General features: G+C 38.6%; 1 protein-coding gene across 7 annotated transcripts in view; it reads left to right on the top strand.

The window, feature by feature from the left end:
• The window catches only part of loco (locomotion defects), a 147,875-nt gene that overhangs the window by 90,464 nt on the left and 32,456 nt on the right, over positions 1-24,955 (top strand). Inside the window, exon 1 of one of the 7 annotated variants that reach the window (XM_065237030.1) lies at positions 2,647-2,785. The exons of 3 other annotated variants lie outside the window; for them this stretch is intronic. The gene's annotated coding sequence lies outside the window, so the exon portion shown is untranslated. Of the gene's footprint in view, positions 1-2,646; positions 2,786-2,872; positions 3,289-24,955 lie in introns of those variants that run through there. 3 more of the 7 variants (XM_065237080.1, XM_065236965.1, XM_065236879.1) reach the window with 3 other exon arrangements.

Raw genomic sequence — 24,955 nt, 5'->3', positions numbered from 1 at the left:
ATTGTGTGGCAAGTACAATCATACTCTAAGCCCAAGCTTTAATATTATATTATATAAGGAAATGTTAATCTTCAACTTTTAGCGGTTTTGATTGAAAAATTAATCTCTTTAAACTTTTGAATTCGTTGTTGTTTTACAAAAAATAACATATTTTTTACGGCAATTAGAAAAACAACTTTCTTGTAAACATGGAAATTATCCGAAAAGTTCTGGAAAACCCTGGAAGTTTAATGAAGCACAATGAGTAGATAATAAGAATCAGCTAAAATGTTACTTCAATTTAATTTTAATTTAATCATTTTTTTTTTTCGTCATTGTTCCGATTTCTTTGATATTTATTTATCGCTTTACTTCGAAAACTTCGAAATATCTTCTGATTCCCCCTAGAGCTCTTTCTGGCCTCTCCCAGAAATTTCATCTAACTGCCCTCGGAAAATTCATTCGACTTCTTCCAGAATTTTTTTTTTGATTTCCCCTAGACGATTTTCAGATTCACCTGGAATTTCTTCAAACTGTCTGCTAAGAAGTTTCCTTTGAGTCCTTTGGGAAATTTCTAGTATTTTTCACCGAAAATCATTTGAAAATTGTTTGCCGGGAAATTGGAACAGCTTCTCGGGAATCGGGAAAGGGGCCTCCCTTAGCTCAGTTGGTTAAGGCGCAACTACGAAGCAAGTCCATGGCGGCTGGGTTCGATTCCCTTCCGATCTATTATTTTTTGGGATGGAAACATTTGCAACTTCCTTGGGCATAGGATGGTACAGGCATAGAAAGCTCTCAATTAAAATGTGGAAGTGCTTCAAATAGCACTAAGTTGAGAGCAGGCGAAAAACTAATATACTTATATCTCACCTGCGGAAAATATTTAATCTATCATACTGCAAATATGCGGATCGAAGATAGTCGAGTTAGGTGACTGACCGTTTTGGCGTGGAATTGATCTATAGAACAACCCAGTCTGACTAGTTTTTTTTATATCGCTTGACTGCTTATCGTAATGACGCAATAAATTGCAGCGGAAGAAAGCTTTTCAGAATTATGGTTTTATTATTTATTCTACACAACAAAAAATAAATTTTGATGTTACATCCAAGAGGATATACTTCAATCATGTCGAAAATCTCATGTTATTTGTATGGCCACAAAAATAAACAAATGCAATAAAAGCAGCGTAATGTTAGTTCATGCACTGTATTAATGATAATTTTGTCCTTTCTGACAAGTAATTTTACATCATATTTTCGACACGATTGAAGTGCATCCACTTTGATGTGATATTAAAATTAAGTTTTTGCTGTGCGGACACTTGACAGCTGTCAACCTTGCATAGTACAGTGCTTTCACTAATAACTTGGATTTTCCATCTTTGTTGAATTTAAATAAACGTTATATTCATAGAAATGCAAGAAGGGGGATTTTGCCCCGGTGAGGCGTTTTATTCACTCCTACCCTATGTAAGTTGTTACAGTAGTTTACATGCTTTCAGTCACGAGGTACACATATTTAAGACATAAATTACTTGAAAATCACGAAATTGACATCACTAAACCATCACCGATTTTGCTGAAAACTTGTCCAGATGCTCAATTTAACATGAGAAACAATAATTTTGGTTGACCGGTGTGATCCCGAATAGTTTTTTGTAAAAATGAGCAGGTTTAATACATATTTTGGTTGATGGTGCCAGTTGTTACGAAAAAAAAAACACTCTTCAGCCTGTACATGTGAATTTCCTGCGAGACCAAATATTCTTCGGGAATTTCAACAGCTTTTCTGCTTAAATTTATCGTGAACCTTTCCTGAATTTTGCACACATTTGCATAATCCTCGTTATTCGCGAGCTCATATTACATCGTGGTTACACAGCAAAAAATAACTTTTAATATTTCATCCAAGAGGATGCATTTCAATCATGTCGAAAATTTCATGTAATTTTTATGGCCACAAAAATAAACAAATGCATTAAAAGCAGCGTAATGTCAGTTCATGCACTGTATTAATAATAATTTTGTCCTTTTTGGCAAGTAATATTACACTGGTATAATAATTTTTTTTTTAAACGATTGAAGTGCATCCACATGTGGATATCAAAATTATTTGTTTTTGCTGTGTAGCATAGATGAAACACCATTGCACTAATGCTAAATAGAAACGAACAATACTGATCGCTTTGTAATTATGTTTTGCATAAATTCAAACGGTCGCTAATTTTTGCTTTGAATCTAACAAGTTATGCTCCTAGTACATGCACCACTATCTACCGTCATTCATTCGCTCTCTGATTCATCCAAAACAAGCCTCAAAATTCATTGTATCATACCAACAACGAGTTTATAGACCTTCCGTTTGCATTTCCCACGGCCCCCTCATGTTCATTTTCATACACTTCACTCTTTCCACTCTCGTTCATATATCCCTTTTGGTCGTGGTGAATCTACCGTCTGGCTTTGGCATGAATCGTCCGCGGTCCGTCGCCAGCGTCAGCCGCCTACCAGTGAGAGCACAAGAAATGAATCACCTCGCTGAGTTGAACTGAGCAAGAGATTGTTGCGACAAGAGAGTTTGATTTCTATGGAACGCGAAAACTTGGCTCGAATGCGATCACGACCATGGATGGGGATTTAGTTTCGCATTAGAAACCTTGACGGTCGGTTCGTGCTCTTTCCTTTCGGGTGTTTTGTGTGCAGTGCCGCGGTTGTATCGATTTGTCCGTTGCGTTTGGGGGGATACAGTTTGTTGACCATTATCGGGCGGAGGAGATCGTGCCTTCGGTCGCTGATCATCTCCGGTTTGTGTTTGAAGTGTATGTGTTGTGATGTGCGAGGAAGAATTTTAGATGCTCGTTCGTTGATTTTAAAGAGAAGAATTAACGATTCTGGGAAATTACGGATCGTCGTTGTCTGACTATGTGATGTGCACTGCATCGTATGAAATGACAGAGGCAAACGGAAGAATGTTCTTTGATTAGCAAATTGTGTTCTGATGAGTGGCGGCGATGTTCTTGAAGCGTGTAGATTGTTTAACGTTATTTTAAAATTGGGCCATCAGGCCTGATCGTGATCGTGAGATGGTGTACGTTCAAATAACAGTGATTGAAGCAATATTTTTTTTTCGCAAGAGTAGCAAGCATCGCAGCCTGTCAGCACGATGTGCGTGCTCTGCAAGCATTTCGTACATAGCTGGCAAGTGTTAAACCGTAAAACATGTTCATCATGTCGAAAAGTATAGCAGCAAAACTGAAAGAGGATGCGAATAAGTGAAACCATCAATGTTTTGATTATTACGAAACGCGTATAGTAAAAATGGAATCAGATTCACGGCCGGTTGATAGCCTATCTGTTTGATTAAGACACGGTGATACCGGCTGGCAGGTTGAAGAAGAGGAATGGAGAGCAGATTTCCAAAATTGACTGTGCGCGGGCTGCTGCGGTGATGAAAAAATTAAAAAATTAACATAATTTGATCGACAACCTTGAGAGGCGCAGCAGCAGCAGCAGCCAGAAATGAATGGAAAACCTTAACGACCGTGTGAAGGTTTTCCTCGACTTTAGGACGATCGACCGTAGGAAGGGAAAGCGATTTAAAAGATCTCATTAAATTTCAAATCGGTAGATGGGGGAGGAGGTGGAGTGGATTAATAAAAGCTGTCTATTTAATGGGACGTGTGAGCTGCTCCTAACTAACGTGTGCTGCGCGCTGTTGGTTGGGAAAGTTTCCGGAACAAATTGTGTGCTTGTGCAAATGAGCGCGATGCTGCGCCGTGGCGCTCACCGGTGACAAGATTTGAAGAAGAATGCGTGGGAAATTTGGTCCAGGGCATTGTTTGCAACATTGGGCGCTTCTCTCTGTGGTGGGAGAGCGCGTACCACCACTTTCCAAAATGGTTAAATGTAGAAGGAAGATAATGGGTGATATTTTTCACGGGTTGGATGTCGGGTGGTTCTATTGTGTTTTATATGCCAGTATGAAATATGATGGGTGAATGTGAACTCACTGTCCGCAACTGTGAAACATGACATAATCTGTGAAGAATCTGTTCTCTTTTTTAGTATCTGCTAAAACTCAACTTTTTTTTTACTTTTATGATGTGCTGACTTTAATTTTGATTGAAATGCCTTGCAACCTGACAATGCTTGATCTTGATTCTTTGTATGCTTTGTTCTTGAGTACTTTGTACTTTTTACACTCTACCCTACTTTTACTCTTGTGTCAAATGCTTTTTGAACATTTCCAAAGCTATCAATTAAGAGGTTTCTTAGTCTACCTTGGCATATGTCATTGTACATTTAATATTATTGAGTATAGTTTTTTACTTGGCAAAGCTGATGTTTGATGAATTAAACAATCCATCTCAATTCATCAAACATCCCCTTTGCCAACCATTGTCACATTCCCTGCGGAGAAAGCACAACGAACACGCAAAACCACTTCCCACCCTCGATCAGATGTGTGAAAACACAACTGCCAGCCAAACCTTCCACGGGTGGAAGTTAAAAGTAAATTACCTTAGTGCACGCAACTTGAGCCACTCTGTCAGTCACCGTTAACGTTACCGTGCTTTTTCGTTTTTTTTTTATATATTGGTGCTCAAAAGGAAATGACCACAAAATTTCCTAATTATTTCCGCACCCCCATACAGCCGTTGTGGACGTTGTTGGTGGATGACCGTGAAAGAGCGATACACAAACAACAGCAGCACCACCAAGCTCAACTGGCTATAGGTACCTTCCGAAGTTGAGTTCCGCTAGATTGCGTGTCGTTGTCGTCATCGTATTTGTTGGTCCCCTTGTGAATGTGAAACCAAATTGGGTGGGGGACAACAATGAGCTGTGAGCGGCCGTCGGGACGGTAGGACGACCACGCCAGGTGTCAGATGTTGGTTGCAATGAACCGCAAGAAGACAATAAGCCACCGCGATCAATTTCTCCACGACGAGCAAGGCAAAGCAGAGTTGGGAACAACAATGGAGTTCAATCTACTTTGTGCGTCTTTTGTCTCATTCTTCAATTTCTCACCGGTATCCCATGATTGCTTTGAATGTGGAAATGTGCATTTCCACGGAGATGATGAACGATATTGTTTTCCACAGGTTTCCGTTTGCCAGTTTACCTATTCGCTCGAAAGTTGTGTTTGCGGTATGCCAGATTTTAGATAGTTTATAACGTAGCAGAGTGTGTCAGGAATGCGTCTTTTGTTGATTTGTTTTTTGCCCGCAAGAAATGAAAGGTAGTACATGTTTTCCAGTTTTGACTAAGCACACGCTAAACAAAAATGGCATGTACTAAAAATTTAAGCAAAATGACTGTAATATAAGGTAGCTCTTGAAACAGCCTGTTATGAACAGGTAAAATTGCCAGAGTAAATATTTTCGGTGAGGATGATTTTCAAGTTTTAATGTAATGGCGGGAATGTATAATGCAAAATCCGAGAATTTTAGTAGAAAAATGAGGAAGGCTCATATTGCCCCGATGATAAGATTAAAAATTAGAAACTGCTGATAAACCATATCTTCTGATTCAGAAATCTTGCAAAAAGTTTGAAATTTTAAGCTAGTTTTACCCTTCTCGAATATTTGCACTAGAGAATAGTAGTTTTTTAGAATAAAATTAAATGAATATTTCCAGTAGGCTTCAAGCATTAAACCTGCAAAATATGTTTGTGAAATACATTCCATTAGTTGATATTTAGGGGGTGGGCACAGCACCTCTATGGTGAAAGTGCCCCACTTCCCCCATAATATTCTCAATAAATCTTTAAATCAATAAATAAAATATCTCAAAAAGTGAATCTTCAATATTTATTATTTATTTTTTAAATAAGGCTTATCAAAATATGCAAACTTTGGAAACATTTAAATTAATAAACACTTGAAAATTGACAACAATCGTATAATTTCAATGTATTAATGTGCACATATAACGATTTGGAATGTCTCAAATATTGTTTCCTGTGTAGAAATTACATAAAAAGCGTTCTTGCAAAATATTCCAATATTTGACCAAAAGTTCTTGTTCAACGATTTTTGTTAATTTCCAAATGTCCATAGTTTTAAATATCCCAAAAGTTTGTATTTTTAATAAGCTTTTTTTAAATAATAATTATTTAATATTCTTTGAGATATGTGAGTTTTATTTTAATTTTAATTTTTCCCAAACACTTACTTTTAAACACTATTTTTGTTTTGATTTTTTCTCAAAATTACTTTGAAAAAATACCGTGTATATTTTTTTCTCCGGAAGACTTTCTTTTTTTCTACAACTTTGTTTCAGACGTCATTTCGATCAGAAGTGACGTTTTCATGCTACAATCTATTGCAAAATTACAAAAACGCCATTCAAAAAAAAAAAAAAAATACAACTAACAAAACAGCCAAAGTTTTATGCAAATCGGTAAAGGTCGACTTTTTCCGATTCATCATTTTGCGTGATAATTCTCTTGAAAAGATAATCTTTCGGAATTTACGCTTAGAATATCCCTTAGAATTGCTTCGGAGTTTATCTTGGAAATCTAAACAGATTTATCATGGCATTTTCGTCAGGATTTTTTTTTAGGAAATTTCCATGAAACTCAACATAGCATTCCCAAAGGATTCTCCAAACATTAATTTTAAATTCTATTCAGAATTCAGTTGGATTTCTTCTAAACATTGAGATTATCTTCAAAATTTATCGAGGACTGTCCTAGGAATATTTCTTTACAATGTTCTTATAAATACCCCCAAAGATCGCATTCCAAAAGGGCCATCCACATTGGATCAGGATCTGCCGCGTGAGCATGAGCATGAGCAAAAACGACCATACATTTCAGTACTTGCTACTCCGTGATTGAAAAGATTTAGCGAAATTTGCACAAAGAACCATATGCATGGGGCTTGGGTCTAGCAATCCATTCTCAGTGTACACAATCCGGAATATCCATATTTTTGAGGTCAATAACGGCGCCGTCCTTACGGTCATCGGGGAAGGAAAGGATTGTTATTTCAACAAATGTTGCTACTAGAGACCGAGTATACCTCTGCATCTTCACGGTTGTCACGGGAAGGACGTTGTTGTTAGTGGGAAGGGTATATTAGATCTGGATTCACATTGGAAGTGATGCGATCTTTTAAAACCTTTTAAGCAAATGACGCGACCCTATCAACTCAGTAATGTAAAGAGGCTTGGGTTTTAACCCACGATCTTCTGCTCAGTAAGAAAAAACGGTCGCTCTAAGGCCACCGTGCCCCTTACATCACAACAAGCTACGACCGACGATCGTTCATTATCGGTTACAAGAAGCTATTACAATAGAATGAAATCATCCAAAGTAGTTAACAATGTGTTCCAAACCGATTCAGGCGTACGTCACATTTATCTAAATATGCTTATTTTTTTTTGAATCGTGCCTCCAATTTCTGTTTTTAACGAATTTCAACAATAGAGGCCTGGATATATTAACTTAGTAATGTAATGAGGCTTGGGTTTTAACCTATGATCTTCTACTCATTAATCAAAAACAGTTGCTCTATAGCCACCGTTCCTCTTACATTACCACAATCTACGACCGACTCAAGAAAAGTTATTCAAATGAAGCGACGTCTCTGAAAGCAGCCAACAATGTCTTCCAAACTGGATCACGCATACACCCTTTCCGAAATTTATGATCCCATCGATGGTGGATTATTCTGTTGTGAGAGAGCGTGGGATTAAACCAATGACATTCTGCTCATTAAGCCAAACCGATCTCTCCAGGGTTACCGACCATCTCACAACCACAACACTCCACGACAAAATATGATTAAGTTGTCACTTGCTATGTAATGAACAACAGAGATACGTGATAATTCATATAGTTTCAGCGGCTGATGGTTAATTCTCAATAATAGTCCAATAATCTTAATCAGTTTTCTTAGACCAGGATCTTCAAATTTGTTGGACTTGATTTTCTATGTACGGGATTTTGTACAATTTTCAATGTTTGAATTAATTAACTTCTTTTGGATCTCATGGACATTTCTTGAAGATTTCCTTAAGATACTTTCAAAATGACTTCAAAGATTATCTTTGTATTATAGTCACTTTAATACATTTTTGAACTTGCGATCGTGATTTAGTGTGAGAGTTACATTCAGAATTCCTCAGAATAATCTTATGATTCTCTCAGGTACTTCCTAGAAAGTTTGTTCATAGTAAATTTGGAATTCTGTGCTGAAAATTTAGGGATTTTTCACTCTACATTTATCTTCGTATTCTTTATTATTCTCGCTAAAATGTGCTTTAATTTCTTTTCAAAGTTTTTTTTTAAATGCTCTTGAAATATTTCTTGGAAATCTCTTGGTATGCCCTTGAGAATTTTGAAAGTATTCGTCCACAAATTTCGTTGGAGTTTCCTCAGAATTCCCTTGAAATTAGTTTTCCTATGTAATTTTCAAAAACTTCCTTCTATCAATCGATCACTGTATAACAAGAGGTCCAATTATTCGACCCAGTAGCGTTCAGCCTAGTGCCTTCAAAAAATTGACTTGTAACTGAGGCTTTTAAAAGTAGTTCTAATTTCGTCACTACTTCTGACAATCTGTTGCGATCTATCAGAAATAACATGGGAGACTAGAAGCGACTGGCAGTGATGTAGAGAAGAACAACGAGTTAACAAATAGTCACGAAATTGGACAGAAGGATAAAGAAACAGCAAAAGTGGGTGAGATCGTTTTAAATTTTAAATTTTTATTGTTGCTCATATATATTTACAAAACAATGCAGAGATTGGAAGGGAGCATCAGGGCAATTGATTGAAGTGATTTGGACGGAGAGAGTGGGAATGCCAACTCCCTGTTGGTAGCATTTCGTGGATAAAGGGCGGGCTCTTCTCCCCGCTCATTGGGGCATCTTCCTGTTTAGTGGCTCGTCCTTTTGATCAATTGTGCGATCATGTTGCTGGAAGGAGCTTCTTTGCAGTCCCGTAGATGCGCAACGGCGACTTTGTCTATCGATCCACCCAATCCGTTGCAGCGACATGTTGAGGACAATCTGAGGCTATTAAGCTTGATCAAGGCAAGAGTTTTTGTGCTACAATGGGTGCAAAGCATTACACATTTTCAGAATGAAATTATAATTTTCAATTGAGTTGATTTTCCGGTTTTGCCTAAAAAAGAAAATCCCTTAACCACTTTTTTCAGTGACGCCTATTGCTGAAATCAGCCATGTCATGTTTCTTTTTTACCATATGAAACCGGAAAAAATATGTTGGGCACTCGGGAAAAACTGTTAATTTATTTTTTTTTAAATTCAGTGGCCACCCTGTCCATGAGATGTTTGATGAAGCTTCTGCGGGAAAAACGAAGTTGGAATAATGTTTCTGGAAACTTTAGAAGGAAATCAGATACTCTTCAATAGAAGGTAGATGTTTTTTTTTGGAGGAAGTCGAAGGAAATTTCCAGGAAAACTGAATTTTTGAGAGAAGTTAATATAAACGTTCGGGAATAGTCGGAAGACACTCCAACGGGCTGCCAGAAAGACTTCTGGAAGAATTCCGAAGGCAGCTCCCAGAGAAGTTGGGTGGAATTCTCCGAAGGAACTGAAAAGAACCTTCCTGAACAAGTCGGTTACAAGTTCTTGGGATGTCAGAAGCCAGTAGAACCTTGAGATAAGCTTCCAGTAGTTAGTAGAAGAAAAAAATCGTTTGGGAAAGTCTGGCAGAACTTCTAGAGATAAAAGGAAACTTCTGGAGAATGTCGGAAGAATCTTCCAACGTAAGCCAGAAGGGTTTTCGTGAGCTGACAGAAGAAATTTTTAGGATAATCTGGAGAATCTTCCAGGAGAAGTTGGTTTAAGATACCAGAGGGAAATGTAATGAAATTACGGAGAGAACACAGAGGAAACGCTTTTTTAGGGAAAACCAGAAGAAATTTTAGAAAAAAAATCTGAGAGAAATTCAAATCATTGAAAGTATCCTGTGAAAAGAGGATATATTCCCGGGAAATTTCAAAAGAAACTTCTGGCAGGGGAAAGAAAAACCATCCTGGGATTCAAAGACAAGCCAACATTCTTCATGCATCGTTCAACATAAGTGAAAAATGAACATTCTGATAATCATATTTTCCGTCATATTTGCGTAAAAATATTCTCCGCCATCAGCCATTAAACTGATTCCTGATTCCAAAAAAAAAAATTGTGGTCGGAAATGGAAATACTAATCTCGCTAATCTCGCTCCATAAAAAAAATCCTCCCGGCAGCTTAGATAGTGTCGTTCTTTTCGCTAGTGCCGACTAAAGTGGTACTTTTTATACGATAGACGAGGAGGTCAAAGTATACAGTTGATAGTTCCGTTAGAGTACGGCAGTATGAAAATTGTATTTTTTTAAGAGAGTAGAAAGCGAGCAAGGAATTTTTTTTAGGAAGGTACCAATCGGTTTGATCATCTCTCTTTACCAAACTCCCGCGTTGGAGAGGGATGGTGAGGTGTATCCGATGTGTTTGAAACAGTTCTATCGATTGTATCGCACTCAAGTTGTTATCTGAAGGAAAGCATTCAGTCGTATGTTTGCAAATTGCAGCTATTGTTACCTCTACCACGGTATGTGCTCCTGTCATCGTTAACTTGAAGATCTCGATTGACATTGAACGAATTGGTTTTTATCAAGAAAAAGTATGGTTACATAGGGAGGTTAGCCTAGATTATTGCTCATGAGCATGACCATGATTGACCGCCCGCGGTTGCTACTCCATTATTGCCAGATGACCTATAATTACACAGATAACCAACAGACGATGCTTGGGACTAGCTATCATCATCAATGTGTAAAAACTGGCGTCCGAATGCAGGTCAAGAAACGAATGGGTAGGAATGTGTTGACGTGATACTCGCTTTCTTGGAAACCGATAAATCCTCTGCACATCCACGAGTAATCACTGGGATGTTGGATAAAAGGGGTGGGTATGCAGAAAGGTTCTTTCTGGCAAACGGTACGCCGAATCAAAGTGATTTGTACGAGTTTAGAAAAAAAGGCGGCTGGCGAATCTTCTGAGTTCTACTCAGTAAGCAAAAACAGTTGCTTTAAGGCCACCGAACCTCTCATATCAAATCACACCTCTTTTGACCGAGTTGTTGTTTTAACAATTCAACTCGGGACCGACGAAAATGACGACAATTTTCACAAAACACACGATGACGAGGAATATAGCATTCATTTTAAAATACTTTCTAGCCAGATTCCCGATGGCAAACGTATTCGATGACAGTCTATGTGATCATGGTACCTTCCATTTGGCGCCTGGTTTAAAACAAAGCTTTTCAAAACTGCCTTGTAACTAGACTTAGCTACTACATGAACACTCCGATTACGAAATCAACATCCTCTCATCTGAACGGAAAGTAACTATTTATATAGTTTTTTAGTAGTGACACGCCACCGTATATTACGTACGTATATTACCCATTCGACATCAGTTCCATTCGTCAAGCCGCGCAATATTTATTCATTTTAAGCTCGCCGTAAAACCTGCTTATGAAGTATATCATAATAATGAGCAAAATGTTGATTGACAGACTCGTTTCGGCTGACTGCAAAGCCGACGGTCCAATGTTTGTGGTTACGTGCTCTGCTTGCTGCGGGAGAGAATTCACCTGATCAACCAGCGGAATTCAAATATTTCGAACACGGGCACACCGAATTTGTAGGTCACGATGCCATCAGTCACACTCACCAAACACTCCTACTCAGGCTCCAAGAAGCCCCAAGCGATGCAGCGTAACAAGACTCGGATCCGAAAGGTATACTTATAATTAACCGCTGAGGGTAAAAATTAGCATACTTAACAACCCAAGATGAATGCTTTTTCGCTGTATATGCCCTTTCCGCACTTAGGTCCAAACGAGCACAGTGCCAACCATCTAACTACGGACAGTTGTTACGAAATTCATGACGCTGGAAAAGATGCATGGATCCACAGCTCGGCGAATTCAATTCAAATGTCAGTCTGAGTCGTGAATCCCAAGAGACCAATTTGAATCGATTATCATTAATTAGAAAGATTTTCTGTTTCTGTGTTTTTTTTGCATTTCATTTTCAAGCATCAAACTTCAAGTGACGGGCGCAAGTAAGAGCGTATAACCTCAATCTGTGTTCGCTGCACACTCGGTTAGACTCGGAATGTGTAGCAAACGGATGCAGGTTGATGCTCCCTCCGGGCCCCGGCGAAAAGCCCCAATCGATGAAGGCACTCTCGGTTCTCTTTCTTTCTCGCTCTGTTGTGGATGGGGTTCCATAATTGGCCTCGACGGCCATCGGCACGGACGGTCCCGAGAGTCAGTCGCCGTAGAGTTCAGCAACGAAATATCCGATAATTGACCCATTTCTCAACTATATTTTCATCTCTGTTGCTGCTGCCGTCTACGGCTGTGTAAAGTAGATATACGTCGCACTTTCCATTTCCTTTTCGGGTGAGTTTCCTGTGGCCGACGACAACCTCGGAATGGGTCTCAGCTGTTCAGCGTTCCCCAGTTGAAGTTGCATGTATTCTAATCGCATCGAGAATGCTCAAGCGGGCCAATTAGTTCTGCTTGGACGTGGCGGTGGTGAAGGGCAAATTATCCGATTAGCTTAATTCCACCATTTGGGAAACTGCTATTTCGGAGTCTATCGGAGGTACGGGATCGCCAGATGGCGTGTAAACGCGACTTAGTCGAGACAACGGTCGAGTGTTTGTAGGCTATTTTTCACATCTTTTATAACGTGTTAAATTGTTTATAAACACACGCGAGACGCTTTCTGTCTAGATTTACTACTCTAAAAGATCGCGGACTTTACTACACGTCTGATGTGCGCCGTCTCTCCTCCATTTCCGGCCATTCTTTTCATTCTTCCACCCATCATACCCTCAGATTCCCACGTAAATTTCAGTCAGACTCAGTCAAGTGAGAACGGGAACTGGTTTCTTGCTCCGAAAATGCTTCTTGGCCGCATCAACTGTTACATCGGTATAAATTCGAATCGAAATGTGATCAGTGCGATTTTAATCAAATTTCAATCATTGAAGGGAGTGGAATCCCTTCGTGGGCATTCTTTTAGCCACATTACAAACCGCTCCACTTAAGCAGACTATGTTGCATGTTGCTGCCATAAGCAGTAAAGCTACCGAATTTATGGACTGCCGCCGCCGAACGTGACAGCAGTCGGGTCTTTTCATGCCATTTTTGGTCCTCTGCCGGCGGAGCACTGATCGTAAATCAAACATTTTTATTGAAGTTTCGGTCAAGCGAGATGCCGAGCTTGTGATGAAAAAGTGTCACCATGAGTGACACATTCAAGACGATGTTTACGATCTGGATCCGGATCGGTTTTGTTTTCTTTGATGTTTGGGAAGATTTCACTTCCAGGGTAATTAAAACTGATTTCGACTAAACATTTACGAGTGTCATTTTCAAGACTCAAATTGAATGCCCAAATAGTGCACATTTCTCAAAATCAACCGTTGTAAAAGAGATACTGTTTTTGCATACGGTGCAGTTCTCCTCATGAGGCATTAAAAGCGCTGATGCAGACGACACACGAAGCAAATCGCCATGCGGTATTTTAATTAAAATGAATGATATTAAATGAAATGCACGACAGAACGCAAAACAATGTGCGATGATAAAAAAAAGAACATTATGTGCATAATTGCTTTTTATTAGAGCAGTCTCAGTCTTCATTGCCTCTTTGTGATGAAATGCATGAGTTGTTTGTTTGAATTTGAAGTGTTTTTTTCACAATGGATTTCAAATCCAGTAAATAGATCAAGCTGTTTTTTTTAGATGCGTTACAAAATGATTCGTATAGTTGGCAACGCTTAAGGTGATTCCTTGTAGAGTCCACAAATGGCCACCACCTAGGCTATACATGCATTTCCACTTCGAATTTTCAATTACACACCTCTTGGAAATTAATGCCCCATTTCATCAGAAATTGCTACTTCATGTATGCTGCAGTACAGCAAACGTGGAATAACAGTTTCATTGTGGTACGTATCGTAGAAGCTGATACTGTGCTCTTAAAGTCTTATTTGCGGAATTCTTCATCGTTATTCTAGAAATTTGATACTAGAATGAGGTGGGGCAAAAGTTCTTTTTTTTGTCAGCAAACTTAATGGCAGTTTTTGAGAAGTTTTGCCACTGCAAATCTTTAAATGCCCCATAATGGTGTGAAGGACACAATGAAACCACATGTTTGTGCCAGATATTGTTAGAACATGGCGAATGACGGAATCCTGGTTTATTCGAATTAATGAGCCTTCCACACTACGCTATTGTTAATTCCACGGAATAGATACCGGGAAGGTCTCTCTGGACAGTGTCGAATTTAAGTAGCTAAATCTGTTCATGTTCACAACACAGAACCACATTTCATGACAACAGCCAGCATAGACAACACGGCAGGCTAAATTTAGACAAGAATGCTTAAATATTTACCTCTGAAGGAAATTCCTTACTTACCTTACCAATCAGGCTAAGGTTTTGTTGTCCTCTGCTGTCTGAAGAAGTCGCCTCCACTCTACTCGATCCATGGCCACACTTCGCCAGCCTCGTAGTCTGCGATGGGTCCGCACGTCGCCTTCTACTTGGTCGATCCAATTGGCCGCTGCGCGCCTCTTCTTCTTGTTCCTGTTGGGTCGCTTTCTAGAACCATTTTCACTGGGTCGTCGTGCGGCATTATTACGACGTGCCCAGCCCACCGTAGTCGCCCAATTTTTGCACTGTGGACGATGGATGGTTCTCCCAGCAGCTGGTACAATTCGTGGTTCATTCGCCTCCTCCACGTTCCGTCATCCATCTGCACTCAATCGTAGAAAACACCAAGGGCGCGTTAGTCCTCCACGAGCATAGTCCAGGTCTCGTGACCGTAGATGACCACTGGTCTTATCAGCGTCTTGTAGATAGTCAACTTCGTGCGGCGGCGAATTTTATTCGACCGAAGCGTCCTCCGGAGTCCAAAGTAGGCACGATTCCCTGCCATAATGCGTCTTTGAATTTCTGCGCTGGTATCATTTTCGGCGGTCACCAGTGGGCTCAAATACATGAACTCATCGACCACCTCGATTTCGTCACCGTCAATCTGAGCTCGGGGTGCGAGGCTAACATTCCCCCTTATTCTGCGAGTCACGTGACTCTCTGTCATCGGTGAGGTGACAATTGTCACCTCACCGGTGAGAGAGAGTCACGTGACTCGCAGAATAAGAGGGATTGTCTTCCGTAGAACCACTTCCTTTCATGTATTTTGTCTTTGTTCTTTGATGCGTTGATGGCAAGTCCAATCCGCCTAGCTTCAGCCTTCAGTCTGATGTACGTTTCCGCCATCATCTCAAAGTTTGGTGCCATGATGTCGATGTCATCGGCGAAGCTAAGAAGCTGGATGGACTTCCTGAAGATCGTTCCACTCGTGTCTATCCCTGCTTTTCTGATCACACCATCTAACGCGATGTTGAATAGCAGACACGAAAGTCCATCACCTTGCCGTAACCCCCTTCGAGATTCGAACGGACTCGAGAGTGTCCCCGATACTCGAACAACGCGCATCACTGAAGGAAATCCCTATCAGGATTAAAACGTTAGACCGAGAGAATTAAATGGGAGATCATAAATTTGATCATGTTTTGGCAGTACTTTCCGTTGTTTTCAAGTTTGATACCGTGGCAAATGTCAGCTTCCGTATCCATTGACTATTTCCGACATCCTTAATTAAAACGTTAATTTTACTATCTGATTAATTTTTTTACGCCAGAGCAATGCCAAATTTTTCTTTAAATTATATACGTACTTCAAAATTAGGCTGATTTCGAGTTGCCGACAATTGAACAGCTTAATAACACGCAGTTCAAATGGAAAGGTTGCTGAAGAAAAAGAGACTGCCGACAATAGTCACACTCACCTGAGAAGCTTGGAACGTTGTAAATGCAAACAAAAAAACACGTCATATGTGTGCGTGACGCTGAGAATACGTTAATTCCCCTATTTATGTTTCAAATGTACTGATCCACTAATTTGATCGTTGCTCAGATAACTTTGAAATGTTTTAACAAATGTTTGATTTAGGGATGAACGAGACAGAAACACCTGGACGACCGTTTCATTTCTTCTTCTCCATCCTGGCTTTCGTGCTTTTACACTACATGCAAACCAAAAATCTATTACAATGAATGTTAGTTCCATTTCCTATCATCCTCTGTTTATGAACATCTTAGCGAATGTTAGAAGTTGACCTTACAGGCGATGTAATGGTTTTATGCCTTTTTTATTTCGTGTTTTGTCTGTGCTTTCACCTACACAAGCAAGCATTTGCCTTGATTTTTATGCATAACATGGTAGAACGACGCACACCCTTGCCGCGAATCTCTCCAGCAGAAAAAGCATACGAAGTCGAGTGTGAGAGGAAAGGAACGCTTCTTGTTTGCTTTTAGGCTATCCTTATTCAGAAGTCGAAGTCGAGTATGCGAGAAAATGAGCGCTTCATGTTTGCTTTTAGGCTATCCATATTCAGGAGCATGGAGAGAGCAGTGGAGAAAGCACAGGTCTGATAATCGCAACGTTCGTGGTTTCGAGTCCAGTCGGCAATCTTTTTCCTATTTTTTTTCGACATAATAAATTTACCTCACTAATACACTCTACATTTTTCGGTCTCCAATTTTCTTGCATTGGACCGCAGCTAGGTATATCGCATCGTTGGTTCATGCGGTCTCCACTTACATCCTCTGATGATGAATCCCACATAATTGTAAGCGAATCTTACATCCACCGGTTGGGTGTAGCTCATGCCTACTCTTAACTTAGTTTTCTTTGAAGCACTTCCAGAATTATTATTTGATTGCTTTCCATACCAACTGCCTAGCAATGTACAAGTGCAATGCCCTGGGAAGTAAAACAAAAAATTCCAACCCGAATGATTTTCTTGACCAGATTGGGAATCGAATCCGCCGCCTCCGGCTTGGTAGTTAGTTGGTGTGTGTTGCTGTTTAATTGAGAACAAGGCTATCACATTTTCGTTCCAATAGGAAAAAAATAAACATGAAGTAGCCTTTGCTGATCGTTTTATGGCAAATATCCCCGCAGTACAATCATCCTTACAAACCATATCGTACAAAGTGTGCATTTTCATAAAGCGCACATTCCCCTCGGTCATTGTCATAAGGTATTGCTGTAAACAACCAAACAAACGAAGTGACGAAACGGTTTCGAACTAATCATACCTTTTTTTTTAAATTGTGACTCATCATCATGCACAGCGATCACAGACCTTGATGTTCTCGGGAATTCCGTATCAGGAAAGGCGGAATGGAAATAATTGAAATGTAAGATAACTGGACTATCTACTGACGTCGCTTTTCTGGTCACAACAATTTAGTGTAGTGCAACCGTTTTAAGGCGACACTTTGTGATAGGTTGGGTATACTTTATGCTTTATATTTTGATGTTATTCATTTTTATTACTATTTGTTTGTGCATCAGGGGTTGGAAAACTAACACAACATGCATAGGCATGACATCAATTGACGTTTGAGTGGTGTTTATGAGTTTAAAGCTGGAATGATTTTTTGGCGTTGTGAGTGTGAGTGCGTGAATATGCATGAGAATCTCAAGCGTAAATTTTGTTTGCCGCATTCGCACGTGAGTTTATTCTCGCAGGGAGGCTCAGTTAATGAGATTTGAGAATGATTTTCCGAACACTGGTAATGGTTCAACTCTGGGATATTAAATTGGGTTGATGGAACCAAGGTCGAAATTCTTTCGGTTTACTCACATACATAATGAACATTGATTTCTTATCGCATTTGAATTCACAGCGAAAAGATTATGACGAAACGTTCCCTGTTAAGCTCGACGCGGTTACGGCGTCACGATTCTAATCATGTGCCACCAATGATGTCATCTGACATGGATCAGCTGATGGCTCAATTGCGAAATTAATTCGTAGAAACTACATCGATTTGCGTAGTAAATTAATCCGTCCAGTTCATTTAATGCAGGTACATGAACTTTCAAGCTCAATTTCACCTCTGCTATATGTATTTAATGTTCAAATGGAAAGTACGTAGCGCAAAGATTTAATTGTTCCATGCCGCAGTCGGCGCTAGTGGCTGCAGGGAAAGATGTCACGTAGCGTGTTTGTGTTTTTGTTTGCGAAATTTCTCGCCGATTTCCGTCGTTGCTCTCGCTGTAGGTAAATCTCCTCTGGTGTTGTGAATTAAGTCGCACAGCGCTTCGAAGAAAACCAATTCATTTTGGAATGCAAACGAAGTGTCTATGTAAGTATGCCTTTGCACAGGCGATCTTGAGACAAGCTCTCGGCCCATTGTTAGTATGGTAATTAACTATGCGATACACGATACGTCGTTTCTTTTTCGCTATTTGTTTTGTGGCATTTCGTTTACCTCTTCATTTCATAGAACGACTGAGACCGGGCCTTTTAGATCGTGATCCGTGCGATGTTTCTGGTTTGAATATCAACCTCTGCGTTGAAAGAGTGTTGAAGTGCTGACCTCGTTTATTCTCCTAATCCAGATAACCAGTGGACCATTCATTTCTCAGTTGAATTTTTATTGCTCATAGCAGTCAAAAATGTCTCTTCTAAATCCATTTGATTGAATTAAATTATTTTGTTGTCGCATTACACAACAGCTGGGGCATCATTTGATAACCTCTGGAGGCCCCTCGCTCAACTTGCAGACAGCCTATTGGGGCAACTGACATCATGCATTCTGGTGTGAGAACAACCGACTTGGTTGGTGCATCATCATCATCAACATCATCACAGTCGTTTATAAATCAAATCTGTTATCAAGCTGTAGCTAAACGTGTGCCCTTGATTGAATTATGGTTCCCTCGTTGAATCGGCCAAAAGCACACCAGCACACTGACTGCTGCAGCAGTCAGACAACAGTCACGGCTGGTTTAAACGTCGAGTCGAGATACTTCGGGTTAGTTTTTTTTTGTTTCTACAATCTGCTGCTACCATGCTTGTAAAACATGCGGTATTTTTTGTGGTTGGCGTAAAAAATTACTTCCCATTGTGCACAAGCTTCAAAGATGCGGAAGTAGGTACAAAACGGTTGAAATTTGTTGGATGAAACGATTTTGACAGTCGGAAAATTGTTGCTCGCATCCGGTGAGTGATTCGCAGTTTATTCATATTCACAATATATGGGACAGCTCAGAATATGATAAACATTGATTTTCTTATATACGTCTAGAGCCCTCTAACCCATTAACGCTCAATAGTGAAATATCAATGAGTTTTGTATGGGCTTGTTATGAAAGGTAATTGAAACAATGTTTCATGAAAAATTTAAATTTAAATGGTAAAATCTCAGCCTCAATTTTAAATTAATTTTTCTGAGGGTGACAAGTGAATCAGGAAAACCGGGAAACGTCGGGAATTTATTTTCGCTTGAAAAATCCGGGAAATAGTCAGGAATTTGATAAATGTACCAGAAAAATAACCTAGTCAAAACTAATAATTTCGTTCCAGCTAAGACATCCACACAACAAGAAATGTGCTGCAAGATGAATAAAATTTACTTAAGTTAAGTCGGTGAGAACATTTTTCCCAATCTTTCAGTTTCTTGCCTATTTCGTTCATTTGCTGTCAATTCTGAGTATCTAATTCATCTGCTTGGTAGCATCAACACTTATTAAATTTTCTTTTAGCTTTGACGTATAGCTATTTCGCTGCTCGCTTGAGTCAATGAATTTACCAATAATTGATTCACTCAAAATCTTTAAATGCATTTTCTGTCAAAATACAAGCTTTTGCAACAATTTTCACAACTTTCATAGAAATAGTGTCAATACTCCTATGAAGTAAGAAAGGAAGTTTGAATACTTTCTGATTCTACTTGGGGTTCGTCCATTAATTATGTCACACTTTTAGCCACACTTTAAAGTTGTCACACCCTAAAAGTTTTGGAAACTGTGACGAGCCATACAAAAAAAAAATTAAGATCCATACCAAAAATGTGACAAGCGGCGCCGGTGGTGTAGTGGTAAGCGTGATTACCTCTCACCCCAGCAGGTCTGGGTTCAATCCCAGTCGGCGCCGCCGGGATGTTCTGAGGCATAACATCACGGGAAGTAAAGCCGTTGGTCCCCGGTTCATGAGTTGATGGATCGATAGGTAGGGTCCAGGTGTAGGAGCTGCCTTCCTGGCGTCGGTAGCATTGGTGCTCAGCACGGAAAACAAGATCGACGGAAAACATATCTAGGAAAAAAAAAATGTGACAAAGGGGGGAGGGGGTGTTGAAAATGGGCCAATTTTGCGTGACATAACTAATGGACCATCCCTTGACTGCCGTTAGTGGTCAATAAATGACGTCATTGTGACTCCAATTTACATGTTTTTAAAACTACAAAATGGGCTCAACGGCTTGATCTGTTTAAATACAATCATACAAAATCGTCCAAATTTAAGGGAGCTCAATATACTTATTGCAGCGTTTTTTCAAGCTTAATAGACCTGCGTTGTTCATACAATCTTTAAAAACCTGATTTTTAATTCTTGTTATGATCAAAATTGTGCTTACATAAGTTTATATTAATTCTATATTTGTTTCAAACTCGATTCCAAACACAAACCAATTTATAATCATGTTTTAGTCTAGGTGCTCCATCTAGGTCCCAAGTAACCAAAAGTTCTGATAAAAGGCTGTTTATGGCTTAAGCAGCTTGGTTGAAGGTGGTCTATAGAATTCTAAGCAGCCTCATTTTTAAGTCGTTATAAGAACTTGAAAGTTCCGGTACCACCATTAAAGAGCATTCTAAGCAGCCTCTGGCAGAACTTGAACGGAACTTTTAGAAAATAAATTAAAAAAGGTTTTTGTCCTCTAAACCAATTCTATATTTAAGTTCGCACTTTTATGAAAGTTATTAGTTTGGTATTAATTTGTATTGATTTATCACAGCAGAGTAGTAGAGAATTTGAGCTGTTTGAAAAATTGAACGCAGTCCTTCTCTGCGTGAGAGCCCAGCACGAACCGCTACGTCATCTGAGATATATTAAAGTGAGCTGTTGTCCCGTCTAATGTTGGAGTTTTCAGTGCCAGCTGACTGACTTGAATACGAAACACAACACCATAATGAATTTTCAATTGGTGTTTGTCCGCATGGTATTCCAACACACTTGTGGCGTAGTGGTTAACAATCGTAGATCGCATGCCGAATACACGGGTTCGAATCCAGGAAATTACTTTTTATTTTTTTATGTTTGGATAGAATGTTGCATAAATATAAGAATTATGATTTATTCCAGCCACTAATCATTTTATATTTACGTACATTAAATTTTGTTACTAATAAAGACTTGTGCGGATTGCTTCATGTGGCTTGAAAGTTCTGTCAGAACTTTATTCGAACTTTATGGAACTTGAAAGTTCTTTCGGAACTTTATTTGAACTTTATGGAACTTGAAAGTTCTGTCAGAACTTTATTCGAACTTGATGGAACTTGAAAGTTCTGTCGGAACTTTATTTGAACTTAATGGAACTTGAAGGTTTAGTAGGAACTATATTTGAACTTTATGGAACTTGGAAGTGATTTTAATCGTTGAATGCGGAACTTTGGGTTACTTGTGATGTGTTTACATTGTTCAAGCCTTAGCAGTTAAACATGATATGCGTGTTGCTTAAATAAGATCGATTTTATTATAACAAGGCTAAATGCTAAGTTTGCGGAAATTTTAAACGAATTCTCAATTTGATTGATATAAGCATCATGGTGTTTCCTTGTAGAGGTCTTTTTCATATCACGCATCGCAATTTCAAGAACACAAATTTCAAGGTTTAAGAGGGTTTTAGTACTGTACAATTCAGACATTACTTGCTTCTCCGCAGCAAACAGCAAAAAGTGGCTGAAGCTATGTCAGGACTGATAGCGATTCACTTTTTAGTTTCAAGCCAGTCACTACAAAGTCTCCTTTTTTAAGCCCAAGTCACTAAAGTCACTTTTTCTTGTAATCAGTCACTATTTTTAACTTTTTTAGCGTGAATTTATTTCAAGATTGATCATTCTTTGCTTTGTGACGTTTAATCGTTTTTCTCTATCTATACTCTGTACATAGATAGAGAAAGACTATTTTTTTTTCTAAATAATTTCCTGAGTTTTCCAGATTTTTCCAGAACTTTAATGGATATTTAGATTCCAAACTTATAATAAGAAAGCTATTTCTAAAATGCGTCCAAAATATGCTTTTTTTGGAAGATCAAAAACAACAGTAATCAACTCAAACATGGCAATCAGTTTTAAAGAAACAGCTTTATAATCAAATCCATTGAATGTTGAAGTTTAGCACTTACTTAATTTCTCACTTTAAAAAGTTAAAGAAAAACGTCCAAGATCTAAAAATATTCAATATCTTGAAGTTTCGTATTCCAAGTACAAGTTCAAGATATGTAAAATTTTCAACGTGTGTGAATTAAGGAAAACCAATTTATTATTTATTTCAAATTCGTAATTCACTTTATGGAAGATTAGAGATCTTCATCGCAGCCCCACAAAAATCTTCATTGCAGTCCCACAAAAATCTTCATTGCAGTCCCACGAAAATTGTAGCAATTTTGGAGAAGTTCTGAGGAATGAAAGAAAATGCTGAGAATTTTGGTGAAGCTCCATCATAAACAAACTGCGGGAACATAAGGGAAGTTAACACGCTGAAAATATGGGGAACTTACTGGAAGCTTTAAGAACCTCAAAGCGGTTCTTTTTGCATCCGAAAATTTCCAGGAACTTTTATGAAGTTCCTAGAATTTCAGAGAACTTCACAGGTGTCAAGTGAACTTGAGAAATATATAAAACTTGAGAGGTATTGCGTAAATTGTTAAGAAATTCTAAACACCTCAGAAAAGCTAGATCTAGAGAGTTAAGTTAAGCTAAATTTTATTTATTCGGGAGGTTTTCAGCCTGAGGCTGGTTCGCCTCCGGCTCTTTAGGGAATTTCAGATCTTAAGACCAGTTTCCGTAACTTTAGCCCAGACTTTTGGGGCAGTTTAAAGATCTATAATCATAAATTTAGAAACATTTAGGATAGTTTCATGATGTGCTGAAAAAAAAATCGAGAACCCATAAGATGTTCCGAGAATTTAAGGAAGTACAGAGACCTTCAGAGAATTTATGAAAACTTCAAAAATATTTCAGGAACTTCACAGAAGTCCAGATAATTTAAGGGAAATTTAAAGGTGCTTTTGGGAATTCCATTTATTTTCTAGCAGAACCGAGATCTTCAATAGAATTGAGAGCTTTAGGAAAGCACCGGGAAAACTTTAGGAAGTCCTAAAAAGTTCAGGGAAGTTTAAGAGTTTGATTGTTAGGCTCAGGCTAGTTTTTTAAACTACAAAAGAACTTCAAGGCAGTTTCAATAACTGCAGGAAGAAAATTGGGAACTTTCAAGTAGTTCTGAAAACCTCAGAATAGTCCATTCCATATTCAACGGAGATTTCCATTGAAATATTCCTCAAAATTTTGGTAAAGCTATCCTCCGAATTCAATTTTCTTTTAGTTTTCCTTGGAATTACCTTGAAATACTCCACAAAAAGAAACCCTTTGGAAATATTCTCCGAATATTCATTGAAATCATTTCAGATTTCCTTTACAATCTCACTACTTCCCTTGGAATTCTACTCACATTGAAAGTGTCCTAAGAATTCATTGGCTTTCTTCTCAAAATTCCTTAGATTTATTCTCATAATTTGTTTGGCAAACTCTTCGAATTCATTTTCCGAATTCCTTTGAAGATATCCTGGAGTTATTCTCAAATTTAATTCTAATCCTCCTTTTAGTATTTTCAAAATGTTCCCAAGGACTTATACTCCGGATTCGTTTTCTCCCACAAACTTTATGAAATTATGTTCAGAATGCCCTTGGAATTTTCCTCTGAAGCTCACAGCAGTTGTGCTCCTCAGAAATTCCTAAGAGTTTTCATAAAAATTTACTCTTAGGTCACACTTTAGTCACTATTTTCACAACTATAAGTCACTATTTGGTCACCTATTTCATCAACATGGTCACTAAAATCAATATTTTTTAACAGCAGTGGTTGCTTCCAGCCCTGCTATGTGTATTCACAAAAATCTTAATATTTTGGCTTGTAAAATTGCAAACTGTAATGCAAAAAAAGGATGTCACAAGAAATCTCCTTAAAATCCATGAATAAAAAAAAATTATTTTCTAAAAACTTGATTTGGAAAACCAGGTTTTTTTTTTAAATTTTAAACCTGGAAAAACCTAGAATTTTAACATGGAAATTCAACATCAAACTGTTTTCATTTGCTTTGATATTAACAGGAAAAATTGAGTTTTCAGTTTGCTCTCACTGATAGGAGAATAATTATTACATTTTCTCTACATTTTCGAAGCTCTAAAATTAACTTGAGTTTTGTCTCTTTCATACAACGTGTTCTACGCATCATTTCTATAACGTCTAGCTAGACTATCAGCATGAAACGAAAATGATAAAGAAGCACGCTCAGAAGGAAAGACTGGCTGTGGATTTCCTCGTCGATGCTTTGCTCATCACTTTCAATGAAAGTAATGTCGATTTTCGAGAGGTAACGAAAACTACTTTTGGCTTCCAATCCCTTTCACCAAAACTCTATCACCACTCTTGCAATTTGTTTAATATGCGTTATGTCCCGTGTTCGTTACTTTTTTTTTGATAAATAGGGGAAATGGCTCTAATGTTGGCCTATGGATCTAAGATTGGGCTCATCGCTAAAAAGTTGCTATTTATCAATTTTATCTAGATGAACGCGTCATTGGGATGGTACTATTGGATATTTTTGGTCGCTATTGAAAATTTAGTCGATTGCTGACTTTATGTATGGGCCCAAATAAGGGACATTTAGGCCGATATTACATCCATTTCCCCTATGTGGATGGAAGAAAAATTAAACATAGGGGAAATGGCTCTAATGTTGGCCTATGGTTCTAAGATTGGGCCCATCGCTAAAAATCTGCTATTTATCA

This window comes from Ochlerotatus camptorhynchus, unplaced genomic scaffold, assembly GCF_037179485.1.
Source record: "Ochlerotatus camptorhynchus isolate MF236.1 unplaced genomic scaffold, CSIRO-AGI_Acam_v1.1 ptg000004l, whole genome shotgun sequence".
NCBI lineage: Eukaryota > Metazoa > Arthropoda > Insecta > Diptera > Culicidae > Ochlerotatus > Ochlerotatus camptorhynchus.
The sequence above is the reverse complement of the archived record's forward strand: the minus strand, read 5'-3'. Positions and strand labels throughout refer to the sequence as shown.